At 37.8% G+C, this 14658-nt stretch overlaps 1 non-coding gene across 1 annotated transcript; it reads left to right on the plus strand.

Moving 5' to 3' along the window:
* The first annotated feature begins 12161 nt into the window (after positions 1-12161).
* Positions 12162-12267, plus strand: LOC115210012. Its single transcript, XR_003881376.1, has one exon. It is a non-coding gene; the product is annotated as a U6 spliceosomal RNA (small nuclear RNA).
* Positions 12268-14658: the final 2391 nt, after the last annotated feature.

Genomic DNA, 14658 nt, shown 5'->3' on the forward strand with positions numbered 1-14658 from the left:
GAATTTGAACTCAAACGTAACGGCAGACGAAATACCGGAAAGCATTTCACCCGGCGCGTTAACGTTTCTGCCAGCTAGCCGCCTTATCCATGAATATTGATATAAGCCAATGTTGTACATTAAGGTAGGACGGATTGATTAATTTTTATTTTGTTATTTCTTGTATTAATGGGAGCATTTATTTCAGATTTACTCTTGGTGTGATTTGAACTCAAAAGGTAAATGTTCATAAGAAAATGCTTTCGACAGTTTTTCATTAGTCTGATGATTCTGTAAATCCACCAACTTCCATAAAAATAAACATTTTGGAAAAAAAACTTGAGAATTTAGTTCAACAAGCGTTTCGTTTAATAATGGAACTGCTTCAAACCAATCTGCCGCAAACACAAGATAAGCACTGTTACATTTTATTACAATGACAAAGAATATATATATTACCGAACTATGTTAGGGGCAGGAGTGGCTGTGTGGTAAGTAGCTTTTTTACGAACAACATGGTTCCGGGTTCAGTCCAACTGTGTGGCACCTTGGGCAAGTGTCTTCTACTATAGCCTCGGGCCGACCAAAGCCTTGTGAGTGGATTTGGTAGACGGAAACTGAAAGAGGCCCGTCGTATATATGTATATATATATATATATATATGTGTGTGTGTGTGTGTTTGTGTGTCTGTGTTTGTCCCCCTAGCATTGCTTGACAACCGATGCTGGTTTGTTTATGTCCCGTTACTTAGCAGTTCGACAAAAGAGACCGATAGAATAAGTATTGGACTTACAAAAGAATAAGTCCAGGGGTCGAGTTGCTCGATTAAAGGCGATGCTCCAGCATGGCTGCAGTCAAATGACTGAAACAAATAAAAGAGTAAAAGAGTAAAAGAGTATGTTTTTTTTCTTTCTGAGGAGTAAATACTTAGATAATATCATGTTTTTAATTGTTGACATCTCAATAATAACATAGATATTGAACGTACTCTGCTGTAGAGAACATACTAAGAGCGTTCTGCAGTCTGTATAAAAAACATGGCATATACTGTCTCAAAATCGTAACGAACGTCGTTGTATTATATAGATATGTTTGAATACGAGGCTGAGAGATCCTTTTAGTGAATTTTCTGTATCAAGATGCATTGCAAATAAAAAAAACCTGCCAGTTGGGACAATTATGTGCTGAAAAATGTTTAATTTTAGAAATTCGTAGGTGTGTAATGCATTAAATTGTTGCATTGCTCTTAAGATTTAAACAGATTTTAGTTGAATATCAACGGGAAGAACGGTCTTACGCACTGACGTTCGACTGTCTACTGATGCTTTAGTCGTTATTCTAAATCCTAGATTCCCATCAAATTCTTCCACTCTATTTGAAACCAATGAAAGTCTCATTGGATAAAATCGTCTTAGATTTCTTGTTAAACAAGAAATAGCCTGATGGTCATGGCTGAATGCCTTTCACAAAACATCTGCTCGACATTACTTGCCTGAGACGAAATGGATGGAAGCACTCTGTCGGTTCCGACGACGAGGGTTCCGGTTGATCCGACTAACGGAACAGCCTGCTCGTGAAATTAACGTGTAAGTGGCTGAGCACTCCACAGACACGTGTACCCTTAACGTAGTTCTCGAGGATATTCAGCGTGACACAGAGAGTGACAAGGCCGGCCCTTTGAAATACAGGTACAACAGAAACAGGAAGTAAGAGTGAGAGAAAATTGTGGTGAAAGAGTGTACAGCAGGGATCACCACCATCCCCTGCCGGAGCCTCGTGGAGCTTTAAGTGTGTTTCGCTCAATAAACACTCACAACGCCCGCGGCTGGGGAAACGAAAACCGCGATCCTACGACCGCGAGTCCGCTGCCCTAACCACTGGACCATTACGCCTCCACCTGAGACGAAATAACAAACCTACCATTTGATTGCTTTAACTTGTAAAATACAAGTTAATTTCCACTTAAAACGTATGAGAGAAGCATACGATGTAGCGGCCAAACGTCTCTTCAATTAGCACCCATCCTTTTAAATTATGCATATTTGTTCCACCCTAAATAGATGCAATGGCCATAGCTGTTATGAGTTTAATTCATATTGATTGACTTTGTGCCAAAATTAACAGATATGTTCGCAGATTATAAAGCAAAGTATCAAAAACCTTAAAATTATGTTGAAAATCATAGACAAAATAGAAAACTTTAAGGAAGATTCTTTCGAATAAGATTTCATATAATTGTCATCCAAATCTGAACGTTGTGGTGAAATGTAAAGGAAACGTTATTTCAGTTTGCTGACACTTCTGATTCACTTTATTAATGCTTATTGAACGTGAGAGACTAGGTATCTAGCCGATACCCTCCAATGATTCAACGCATCATATGATACGTTGAAGTTTTCACGTAGCAATTACAGTCGTTTAAGTACTTTTACAGCATGAAAACCTCAAACATGGTGCAGCTATCCTGATTACAATGAAAAAGGAGAGTAGATATACATGTGTGTCCTTTGTCCTTTGACAGTGAATGAGGTTTACTTTCAAAGATATTTTTCTGTTATAAGTTAGCTTTCTGAATTTAAGCTAAGAAGTTTAGTTCGTGCTAGTCAAAGTTAATTTATACGTTTTCATAGAGAATACAAAAAAAGAGAAAATGAAATACCTATTTCTTTACTACCCACAAGGGGCTAAACACAGAGAGGACAAACAAGGACAGACAAACGGATTTAAGTCGATTATATCGACCCCAATGCGTAGCTGGTACTTATTTAATCGATCCCGAAAGGATGAAAGGCAAAGTCGACCTTGGCGGAATTTGAACTCAAAACGTAACGACAGACGAAATACCGCTAAGCATTTCGCCGGCGTGCTAACGTTTCTGCTAGCTCGCCGCCTTATGAGAAAATGAAATACCAACACTCGTGAAATTTATTATCATGTACTAAATCTAGGGATTTTTATGGTAAAGCTTTATTATTAAGTCAAGAGTTTGCTGAAAGTAGCATATCAAAATTAGTGTTGTATTAGAGATTAGATTTAACACGAAGTATCCCCTGTCAAAACCACGGGAAAAAGGTCAAATAAAACAGGTGTGAGCTGTATTTCGAATCGCAGAGCAGCAACGCAAATGGGCAAAATGTGAAATATCCTAATGAAGATTCTCAATTTTATATGAATTTATTCTCATCATTCAATGATATTGTCGTGGTTCAGGATTTATTTTTTAAAATGAATTTTCCGTTTCTCACACACACAACACACATTTCCGATAACACACGCCAAAAAGCAACAGCCACAAACACATACACACACAGCAATGATATGCATTTGTCACAGCTACTCCCCATAGCAACGCAATATCCCATTCATTTCATCACAGGAAAAGAGCAGAATCACACTCACAAAAATGAACAAACGCTAGCCAAAAATGTACATACATTCATGCATAAACTTATGAACACATAATTTACACAGAATTGGGCACACCACAATTATATCCAGTAGACATACATACACGCATACATGCACATACATGTCTTCCCCTTTCTCTGTTTGTTTATACGATGAGGCCCCAATACATAACAAAATTTAAGGCATTTCTCAATTTTTTCAATCTATGAGGAAGAAGTTCAATATGCCATGTTTGTAAAGCAAGCACGTAGGCTTACATACATATATAATACATGCACACACACACACACACACACACACACACAAAAAAAAACACATACACATACACAGAGGTTATACTGAAATAAATTATTATCAAAATATACAAATTATTGAGTCCGATATTTCTCAGAGTCAGTACTCCCTACTACACTAGTACACTGCCTTTACACTTCTACAGAACATACATAGATATATGTTTGTATTTCAGTATATATATGTACATATATATATCGGCATGTACATGTAATTGTTGTGTGTGTATATATATCTATATATATATATATATATATAATATGTATATATATATACATATATATATATATAGATATATATTACCTCTGTCCATCCACTACAAACAAACAGACCCACACTCCTACCTTAACTTCTCCTCTCACCCTATACAGATCAAGCTCTCCACCCCTACTCCCAATTTCTCCGTCTGCGCAGGCTCTGCAGTGACAACTTTTGACTTTGAGACTCAGTCTCAATTCATGGCTCACTACTTCCTCCTACGTGTTTATCTCCTCATCCCTTACCTCACTGCTCTTGCTAGGGCATGATCTGTGGACTGTCTCCCTTCCTTCTCCTGGCTCTTGCCTCACCGTTAACCCTCTCCGGTTTCCTCTCACCTGCAATCTCTCCACACTGCCTCTCTAACGCACCATTCGGTGAGCCTTCATCCGATTCCACTCCGACCTCTCCACCTCACACATCTTTCCCAACCTCCCCTTTCCCTCCTTCAAACGAGCTCATAACCGCTGTGACTTCCTGGCCCACAGTATCTTCCCTAAACCCACCTCCCAGCCTGATTCGTTACTCTGATCCCGCCAACACTGTCGCACCTACCCCTACGTCTACAACATCACCATCCTCAAAATTATCCATCATCATCCGTATCACATCTTCTTTACCCGCATTTGGAGTAATGTAATGTACTGCATCTCCTGCTCACTCTGTCCTTCCTTGTACATCGGTCAAGCGGGACGTCGCTTTACTGAATGGTTCACGGAGCACCTCCGGGACATCAGACTCGGAAACAGCAGATAATGACACCACGACGGTCTCTCTCCATTTCCGCTCTACTGGTCATTCGCCACAACATCTCTCTCTGTGATCGGATTATCTTTGCCTAGGGGACACCCAAACTCCCACCTTCTCCGTGAACAGTAATTAATCGCTCTTCGCTCCTTTGCGCCACAAGGGCTCAACTCACCTCCTCTCTTCATATGACACCAACCTCACCCCTTCTCCTCATTCAACACCAACCCCACATAAATTCCACAGACACTAGCACTGACCACTTCTCAGCACCCACACCCTCAGCACCATCATCCACACCCCCCATTCACTAGCTTCTATAGCGTCACCACACATACAGCTATATGAGCAAACACTCACACTGTTTAACTCAGTACACACGTCACACTCCATCATGCACTCTCTCACACCCACACATGCAATAATATATGAACACAGAAAAAAAAAATATATATACATGCAACATACATAGACAAAGATAACTTTGGCCCACATACATACACCATACACATGAACACTCTTGGCTCACACACACATATGCACACACCATGTAGAAAAGCACACATTAAATGATACACAAAACGCATACACATGTTACGTACGCACAAACACACACATACACACACACTCACACGCACCATTTCCACATACGCACACACACGCACGTTCACCTTCTCTTATTGGGATCACTAGCACTATTATTATCTCCCTTTCATTCAACCCATTTTTTATTATTATCTTCCTTTGTTTTTCAACCTCTTTTTTTCCCAATAAGTCACCATACTGGACCGGTAAACACTACACGCTTTTTTTTCATTCTCTCTCTATTTACTTCCTGTTATTCCTTTCTGTTGAAGAGAGTAGGCTCGAAACATTTCCTGAGCGTCACACTAAAACACTTGGCTGAGGTTCATACACATGTCTTCGTCTTTTGTTTTTCTGTAAATTCTAGCTGTATGTATATATATATATGTATATATATATATATATATATAATATATATATATATATATATATATATATATATATATATATATATATATGTATATATATATATATGTATATATATATATATATACGCACACGTTTATATAATTATATATATATATGTGTATGTATGTATGTAGGCGGGCGTGTCTATGTGAGTCAATGCATTGTGTATATATGTATAGATATTTCGCTTTAAAAAGGTACATTAGAAAAATCATGCCTTTTCATATTATTATTCGCATAGTTATTTGCATGTTCTGGACAGGTAATTCATATATTTCCAACTCGGAAATATATAATTTGACATAGAAAGAGATCAATAGAATTATTCGGGAACCATGATATCAGCTCTTATTAGTAAAGTCCCTTTTTCGCTGAAGGTATACAATCGTATCATAATTCGTATTCTAATAGCCACCGCAATCAACTTGTATATTTATAGTAATCCCTAGAGTAAGAACGAGAGTGAAAATGAGAAAGAGATAGAGAGATTTCCCTGTTCGTGAGATACCGGATGAATATGCCTAAAATCAAAAATTCACATGAGGTAGCATGTATTCTTGGCTTTGTGTTACGATATTTGAAAATCTGTTATTTGCTATATTTGAATATCTATAATATTGTCTTCTCGTATTGCAATTTCTGAAGTAATACTTTATGGTGCCTACGGAATATTGTGTCGTTTAATGATATTTCTGATTCTAAATGTGTAAAGCATCACATTACATATGGAGAGTCTATATCAACTTCAAAGTGTTTTATTTCATTTACAGCAGCATATGTCGAATACAAGAAAAATCGGAGCTTGTAATATCCAAAGGTGTTTTCTTCTTTTTGTTTGTTAATAAAATAAAAAAAAATAGTATATTCGTATGATTGAAAATGCTTAACATTTTCACCAATTTGGCGTATTTCAAAAAGAATGTGGTGCATGGAAATACATAATAATTTTTATATTCGAATCATCATCGACATATAAGCTGCAATCAGAAACAGAAACTCCAGTATCACCACTGCAGACCATTATCACTATCCACCACAAAAGCTACCACCACCACCACCACACCACCACCACTGCTGCCGCTGATGACACCACCACTACCACCACCATCATCATCATTATCAACGTTTCCACCGACCATCAGCAACACGACCTATGAACGTTACCACCACTACCATGCCGCAAACCATCACGAAAACAACCACCACTCCCAGCTGCGGCTGCGACCGAAACGAGCGGCACTATTACCAACACAATTTTTCTCCTACCCTCCTCATCATCATCATCGTCGTCGTAGTCATCATCATCATCATCATCATTATCATCCACAAGAATGTGACACATGGACATATTCCCCATATGCCAATAAGTATTAGGTTTGTGTCTGGTGCAGAATAGATGACCTCGATTTGAAGAGACGGGTCCCTCTGTCTGCACTGAGGTAGTCTCTCGTTAGAAAAACACCTCTAACATCTATCCTTATTTCCCCTATATTTATTTGCTTGCTAGTTGTGTAAGCATCGGATGTGGCGATCAGCATAGGGAAGAAACGAGCTTAAATGGAAGCAGGCAGGCCTGTCAGAGTTTTAGATGATTCGTATGGCAACTTCACTAGTGATGATGGTACGCTAAAAACACTGGTAGTTGAAAACCTTAAGTCACACATCTTATTTATTAGAAAATTGTCAAGAATTGACTCTGTATCTGTTGTTGTTTATTGAGAGATATAGAAAATATCGAAGTAGGTCAGGTTTTCGTTAAACGACAAGGATACATGTCTGACGCTGTTCAAACAGCTTGTGAAGATAAATGTAAGGGAAAAGGGGAATTACCATACCAGCCGAAGCTTTGGCTTCCTCTATTCGGTAGACAGTGTAGTTGCGGTGCATGTTGCTAAAACCCAGCGCCTAAAAGCACTAGAAAGAGCCTTCAAAGGAATGTGAGCGAAAATAGATCAGGCAGTACGAGAGAGTGGTGTTCGTCATCACTAGCGAAATTCTTGCAAAGTAGAACTCCATACTCCCCATATGTAATAGGGAACTCAGCCACTACACAACCTGATAGGGAGAAAGATCTGTTACATTAAGACAAAATTCTATTAGGGTTGGAAAACTGTTTTTTTTTTCTGTGTTAATTTGAATGGAAGAGATATAATCTCGTATCCTGTCCCGTTTCATAGCTAACCAGAACGGAAAGCTTGTTCTTACGATTTTTGTAGTAAGAGCAGGTTACTCTAATCGGATAATTAATTTGCTGCAAACATCCGTTGCGCAAAGATTCACTGAGTCTATGATACTTTTAGGGCTTCCTTCATGGTCATCAGTGCTACCAAGGGGCATTTCATGTTCGGGACAAATCCTATAGCCGTGGTAATTTTATCTGCTGCGCTTGCTTGAAATGCATTCAGTGTGACGAATCTCTCTTGTACACGTTCATACCGGTCCAGTATTACGTTGTTCTTGCTCACTCCATATCTCACCCCAAAACCTTCGACTTTCATCAGCAGCAGGAAGTAATACTTCGCATGCTAAAACGTCATTAGTTTCTTTATAAAATCGTCTTTTAGTTGATTCTCACAATCAGTAGTTTTGTCGGTATTCTTTAATCTGTAGTTCAAACCTAGTTAGTTTAGCTTTCTCGGCAAGCATTCATTGCTTCAGGTTTCCAATCGCAGCATTCAGTCCTTTTGTATCAACAACATTGTTCTTCAATTTTTCAAATTTACGACCATCCTTCAAGTATTCTTTTCCTTGCTTGTCAAGTATTGACAGTACACTGTTCAGAGAGTTTATATCTTCTGATATTCTCCTTTTCCACCAAGGTTTATTTCATTTCTTTCCGTTAAGGTTCTTTTCTGATTGATCTCCAGCCTCATCCATTCTGCAACAGTCAACAGTCCTACTTGCAGCCATGATGCGATTATTTGTTTGTCAGATCTTCTTTGTTTCTACGTGATTTAATATATTATTGACTTTACTTGTTTCTTGATTTAGTCTCCATTGAAGTCACACAGAAATTCTATCGCCTCTGCATTTAATAGATCTAAATCCTGTTCATTATCATATGATCTTCACCGTTTAACTTTTCTCTGATCGCAATCTTTCACCAGTATATTCCTGTGAGCAATTGACCATTTCTTTCATTTTGCCACTTATGTTTCGCATATGCTCAGAATCCACAGATATCCTTCTTTTGATATTTTCTAACTCCATACCTAATATTCACCTATGCTTTTATATTTCTCTTGTTTAATCACATAATTTCTCTTCTGTGGTTTCAAACAGTTCTATCCACCTTCCTTTATTTGTGCATTTGTTGCCTGAATCCTCTGTACGGTGCGCCGTATATTCTCTACTAGAATACTCCGATAATAACGCTCCGTGATCATCATATTTTCTTGCTTACTCCACTTTTGTCTCGCAGCATGGTTAGCATTGTTCGATTGCGACTGTCTCTACTCTGCTACACAAAGAGACACTGATGTAGTAAGATACCTTCACAATTAGCTGCAGACCCTTTCACACCGATATCATTAACTGTTTGTTTGACATTTTCATTCGCAAATGAGGTGCATTTTTAGGTTACCACCAAACAGATTATTTCTCTTGACAACATCTTTGGTAAGATTCCCCACCAAGGCCGGAGAGGCCTTCCTCCCCTGGTTTCGAAATCAGCGAACTTTTGCTAGGCTGATTAACCGTCGAAAGCTAACCAGCAGAGCCTATCCGGAGCACTGGTTAAGTGAAGGTTCTAGGCATCCGCGTTCCTACTCCACACTCCTGCTAGTTGGATTTCATAGTCACAGGATTCTTCTTCTTCTTCTCTTCTTCTTTTCTTCTTCTTCTTCTTCTTCTTCTTCTTCTCTTCTTCTTCTTCTTCTCCTTCTTCTTCATCTCCTTCTTCTTCTTTTTCCTCTTCTTCTTCTTCTTCTTCATCTCCTTCTTCTTCTTCTTCTTCTTCTTCTTCTTTTTCTTCTTCTTCTTCTTCTTCATCTCCTTCTTCTTCTTCTTCTTCTTCTTCTTTCTCTTCTTCATCTCCTCCTCCTCCTTCTTCTTCTTCTTCTTCTTCTTCTTCTAATTGTTCCCTTCCTCCTCTTCCTCTTCCTTTAATTACTCCTCTCCTTCCTCTTCCTATTATTATTATTATTACTACTATTATTGTTGTTGCTGTTATAAATCTCATTATTACTATCAGCACTTTTATTATCACTATTACCACTGCTATCACGACCACCCTTATAATTATTATCACTATTACTGTCATTACCACCAACACCACCATGCTATTACTGACGAGTTGGCAGAATATTTACCGCGAGGAAAAAATGCCTAGCAGCATTTCTTCCGGCTTTTACGATGTGATTTAAAATGCTGCCGACCTCGACATTGCCTTACAAACTAACGAGATCGATAAAGTGAGTGCTATGTGAAAACTGGGATCCATGTAATAGAGTTACCCCCTCCTTCCGATGTTGCTGGCCGTGTGCTAAAATTTGAAACCAATTTGAAAAATATTTGTCACAGTGTCTTGTTTGGTTGATTTTTCTCTTTATTGCCTTGTGTACTTGAGTAATTAGCCAGGGATGGGTATCAGGTCACTGTGATAGGGATTATTTCTTATACATGTAATGGGGAGTGGAACATATTAAAAATACCTTAATTTTTATCACTGCTAGCCAACAGGTTTGGGTTTTGCACTCATGATCGCTAGATCCCTGACATGCTGTGTTCTTGAGCAAAACACTCCCTTTCACGTTGCTATGCAATCATTTCGATATCTGACGTGTGGCTCACTTGTGCGCCTGTACAGGCAATGTTAATTTGATGGATAGAGTGACCTAATGTACAGCACATACAGATGATCAGTACAAACAAATCATTTGTACAGGTTGTTCGGTAAGCACTGAACACTCATAGGTCGTCTTCGCCGGGAGAGTCTATCATTAGAGAGTAAGGGAGGTTGGATAGAAAAAAAATGTGCTTCTCACTGATCGATTGTTCAAAGATATTGTGGTGGTGGTTAGGTTGCATGGTTTCATTCCCCGCGAGAGAAGATTGGTAAGTATGTTTGTGTGTGTGAAGAAAAGCAAAACAAGCAACAAAAATATCACTGAGAGTGAAAGAGTGAAAGTGAAAGTGTGTATGCGTGTATGTGTGTATGTGAGGGAGAGGGGGGAAGAGAGAGCGCAAAACAACAGAATCATCACTAAGAGAGAGAGAGAGAGAGAGAGAGAGAGAGAGAGAGAGAGAGAGAGAGAGAGAGAGAGAGAGAGAGAGCGAGCGAGGCAAGGGTCAGAGGTTACTATATAGGAATGTTAACATTTCGAAAATCAGGACTGTTGCTACGGAGAAGGTCCCTTCCCCCCAAAAACTCAGTTTACATGGAGAAGACGAAAGTTGTGTCATATTTTACCATCATAGAGTTTCGGTCAGCATGATAATTCAAAGGTAGCAATTTTGGGATGATAGCGGGAAATGAGCTTTTAGCGAGTGTTGGAGGTAAACAAGAATGGGTAATATGGGTTGCTGTTTGGTAGGAGGAAAAATCAACAACAAAATATCACTAAGAGAGAGAGGGGAGCGAGATGGAGAGAGAGAGGAAGGGAAAGGGAGAGAGACAGACAAAGGTGAACATTTGAATGTTTGTGTTTCCTCGATAAAACAGACCTGGTTTTTGAAACGTTAACATTACTGTATGGTAACATCTCTCTCTTACCCTCGTTTCCACTCAGGGATAATTTTGCTGATTCTCTCATCATCCCTCCCACTCTCCCAACTTATATTTATGTGTTTCATCCAGCTCTTTACATTCAATAAACTTGCATTTCAGCCTTTCATAATACCAGTCATAGACCAGATATCACCATCGATTTAACCCTATTTCGTTAAAAATTGCCATCTTATATATATAGAACTTATTTGTATTTTCAATAACAAGTTCCAACAGATTCATGTAAGTTCTTAAGACTACCAGCTCTAGCTCAATCTTTCTAATGGATGTCGAGGATTGTATTTTCGTAATGTAGAATCGCGATGATGTGCTACATGTTTCCATTAGTTGTGTTGTTGTTGCTGCTGTTGTTTCAATATATCGTATATTTGCTGTGTGGAATATGTGTAGTATAAAGTGATTTTCTTCTGTTGTGCGTTGTCTGTGTTTCATCTGTTTTGTGTGTGTTTTTATATAAATGAATAATAGGTGTCATCTGCCTGGAGTCATCCATCTGGAGTACAGTTGTCATCTGTCTGGAGTATACTTATCATGAGCTGTAGGCGATGTATGAAATGTATTCTTGTTTTGAGTAAGTGATCATTGTGCTTATTATATATTGTGTTGTGCTGTGGTGTTCGAGTATGCATTGTTTGCGTAGTATTCTTTTACTATTAATTATCTATGGTGTAGGCTGGAGAATTGCCTTCTTTATGATGTATTATGGGGCATGGTGAACAATGGTATAATACATATATATATATATATATATATATATTGCTTCGGCAATACATATACTAAAATTGGAACGATACAGAGAAGATTAGCATGGCCCCTGCGCAAGGATGACGCGCAAAATTCGTGAAGCGTTCCATAATTTTTCCGAATGGCGGTGCCCCAGCATGGCCACAGCTCGTGAGCTGAAACTAGATAAGATAAAATAAAAAAAAATAAATGTATATATATATATATATATATGTTGATAATATTTTAATCATATCTAGTGATCCACTTGTTATTAGTACTACTTACAATTCCATATTCGAATTTCTAGTTCTTTAACAGTTTCTCCGCATCTTCGAGTTAGGGTTTTAGTCACAAACTCTCAAGATGTCTACTGAAGTCCAGTTATTAATGATTCCCTCCTTCATATCCAGGAAAACTGTGAAGCTTGGTTATGTCCGCTTGGACAGTTGGAAGCCATTCGCCTGCTATTTCAAGCAGGAACAGAGCATGTATTATCCGGATGTGGATTGAAAACACCTCATAATATATGTTCCTTTTCTTCCCTTTTGTTCCTGTGAGATGATCGCCATTGACAAACAAATATATTATAATCATTTTATGCGTGTTCAGTTAAAAATAAATGAAAGACTGAATTTATGAAACGTCACTTATTAGTAGTTAGTTATCCTTTGTCAAATAACAATTTGCTGAGATGATATAATACTTCCCCATAGAATTTAAAATTATGATGTTGACAGCATGATCTATGGTTTTAAGGATTGCTTCTAATTGTTTTATACTGTGATAATTATCCGAGCATGATGTTGGAAATTGATACTGCGTTTTTCACACATCATATTAATCAATACAAAAATATATTTTATGTTTCTGTTTTTATTTTATTAATTTTAATTCTAGCAGTGTATCGCGCAATGTAAAAGAAGACTTAATTATCAAATAAAATACTTTAAAGAAATGAAAAAGAAACAAACAGTCGTGTTTTTTTTTTTTTTATTTTCATGTCACACATTCAATTTTTTTTTCTTCTCTATTATTCTGCTTCACTACACTGTTCGCATTTTAAGAACGAATAATGTCCCACCTCTTCCGCCTCCTCTTCCTCCTCCTCCTCCTTCTCATCCTCCTCCTCCTCCTCATCATCATCATCTTCATCACCATTGTTATTGTTGTTGTTGGTTTTGTTAGAAGGGGTGGTTGTGGCGTTGTTGCCACTGTTCTTGCTGTGCAAGATTGGAATGATTCCGTGAAAATTCGGCTTTTATGACGTTGAACAACTTGCAGGAGAATTCATTTTTTTTCTTTACCATTATGTCGACAATACAAGGGTTTAGAGCATTTGAATGTCCGCCTACATTAGCTTGGAGAGGAAAAAGAAGCTTTGTACTTGGAAATTTATATTTTATATTTATACAAATATTTGTTTATTGGTTATTCAAACTTCTCCCTATTATTCTCCTTCTCTTCTCCTTCATCCTCCTTCATCTCTCCTTCATCCTTCTTCCCCTTTCTACTTTTCTTCTTCTGAGGAAGTGAAGAGTGGCACGACCCACAACTGTGGTAGCACCGATTATTCCGGAATGAATTTCGATTAAGGCATTTAAGTAATAGGACAATATTTAAAATATCAAACAAGCAAAAGGAAAAAAAAAACACTTGAGCTGAAAGAATAATATTTCTCATAAAATTATGGATAAGAGCATTAACAGTAGATTTGCTAGAATTGCTGACAAGAAAGTTGTGTCCATATAAGCCATCTCCTAAAAGAAAATGTCTGCTAAATTTATCATAAGGGAGTGTGCTTCCTTGCACTGCAGAAACGATGATGGTCGAGGAACACATAGAGGCACATACCCGCATCTTCATGTAACGTAGCGAGCAATCGAGAAAAAAAAAACAGTTGGAAGAAAGCAAAGTCGATTTGTTGCATGATCTGTAGTCATTAGACCAATATATGAACGGGGAAAAGTGGAACTCGACTTTGAAATCGAGGGCGAGGCAAAACAACAATTTTGTGCAGTATACAACGTATCTAGATTCATGCAAGTGATGTAGTATACTGGTCGTAAAACTAGGGACATCTGTGGTTATGCTTAGACTACCTTCATTATTATGTTTACAGCAAGCTATGGATTAATGATTTGTGCAGACATAATACTGAACAATGTGTAATCAGGAAGATTCTCTTGAAGTCCTCAACAGAGACGAAGAAAGGAGAATATTTTGACTGGTGGAACATAGCAAAAAGCTTTGTTGCAATACATACCAAGGATACTTTCGGTTTGAACGGCAGTTTTTTAAAATAATTTCCACGTAACTAAACACTTTTAAACTTCGTATACTGGTAGAATGTGTTTATAAAACATCTTTTTCTCTTGGCTTTATTGAGAAAATTCTATAGTTTGTAAGATATTTGTTTTTTTTTAAATTTCTGCAATTTCAACCAATCAATGACGTCTATTGAGGTAAAAACATTCTGTGCCATATGAATATGTCTCTCGTTTAAGAAAGAGATTGGGTTTATTCAT

This window comes from Octopus sinensis, linkage group LG3 (genome assembly GCF_006345805.1).
Source record: "Octopus sinensis linkage group LG3, ASM634580v1, whole genome shotgun sequence".
Classification (NCBI taxonomy): Eukaryota; Metazoa; Mollusca; class Cephalopoda; order Octopoda; family Octopodidae; genus Octopus; species Octopus sinensis.